The following is a 1364-nucleotide window of genomic DNA, read 5'->3' on the forward strand; positions in this document are numbered from 1 at the left end:
GCAAAATCAAGTGGTTTTGGAGCCTTTGCTCTGTACTGCCCCTTTGAGTCCGGCTCTAGGCTCGTCCCCCCCTCCAAGGGCCAACCTCCCCCCTCTGTCTCCTGCCGACTCCTCTGCCCCAGCGACCTTCTTTTTGATTCTCACTTACCTCCTTTCCTTTCGCTCTACCCTCGGAAGGCAGTTCAGCTAACACTCATTAGCACGTGTTAATGAGCATCAATTCATTTCTCAGTCGCTCAGCAGGAGAGGGGAGAAAGGAGGGCTGCTCTAGGGGTAATGGGTGCACGGGGCCTGGAGGCTCCAGGGCTCAGGCTCCTGGAGAGAATGGGGAGGGAGCCCAGTGCCCAGCTTGGGGAGTCCCTGTCTGCTGTCCTCAGGACCGTGCCCTCAGCAGCTACTTCCCTTTTCTCTGAGACCAGCACGGAACATTCCTAGGTCAGCAGTGAATGTTCTCTGCCCACTGGCGGAGGCAGATTCCCATGATGTCCTTAGGTGAGTGCAGTTAAGCCGCCGCATCGGAGGTGGTTCAGACACTCCTTGAACAACTGTCTCAAAGCCCCCAGAGCCTGTCCAGGGTGAGGCAGGGAACCAGACCACAGAGGGACATAGTCAGTCAGGGGAGGGCAAAACCAAGACCCAAGGGGACCGTGGAAGTCCCTCCTCCCCTCCATCTGGATCCTCCCTGGGTGTCTCTGATTCCAGCCGCACCCCCCCCCAACAAAGCCTTGAGAACTCTTGGCTTCTCCCCAAGTATGAGCTGCACTGAGGGACCAGGAGAGCATGGGAAAGCGCTGGGTTCAAATTCTAGCTCGGCCCCTCTTTGCTGGGCAAGTCATGTCGTCATTTTTTAGTCTCAAGTCCCCTCCTCAGAAAAGGGGTCCCTGTTCTTCCTGCTGTGGAAGGGTCGGACGAGAGGAGGCCTGAGAGACCTAGGGAACCGCGAAGTGCAGGTGCTAATTACTTGCCAGGCTTATATTATTATTACTATTCGTGGCGTTGCTGTTCCTACTGTTATTACTACTGCTCCCGCTAGTAACAACACGGGGTGGCTGCACTCAAGGTCAGAGAGAGGCAAGAGCAACCTCTCCCCCGCCTCCGCAGCGGGGGGCCTCTGCTTCCCTGCCCGCGCGCCAAGCGGTCTCTATGCCCCCCGCCCCGGCCCCACCCCGCGCCCCTGGCCGAACCGCCGCGCCTCCGCCGCCGCCCCGCCGACACCCGGGCCGATTCTCTGAGCGCGCGCGCCCCCTGCCGGCGGCCGGGCGCGGACGCAGCCTCCGGACCGTATATAAAGGCAGCGTGGCGCGCAGGACCTGGCCGAGTGCGGGAGCGGAGCCGGGCGCGGGGACAACGCTGTGCGCCTGAGG

The sequence above is a fragment of the Mirounga angustirostris genome, unplaced genomic scaffold (genome assembly GCF_029215605.1).
Source record: "Mirounga angustirostris isolate CCGP_5_RB_7025 unplaced genomic scaffold, mMirAng1.0.hap1 SCAF_16, whole genome shotgun sequence".
NCBI classification, from domain to species: domain Eukaryota; kingdom Metazoa; phylum Chordata; class Mammalia; order Carnivora; family Phocidae; genus Mirounga; species Mirounga angustirostris.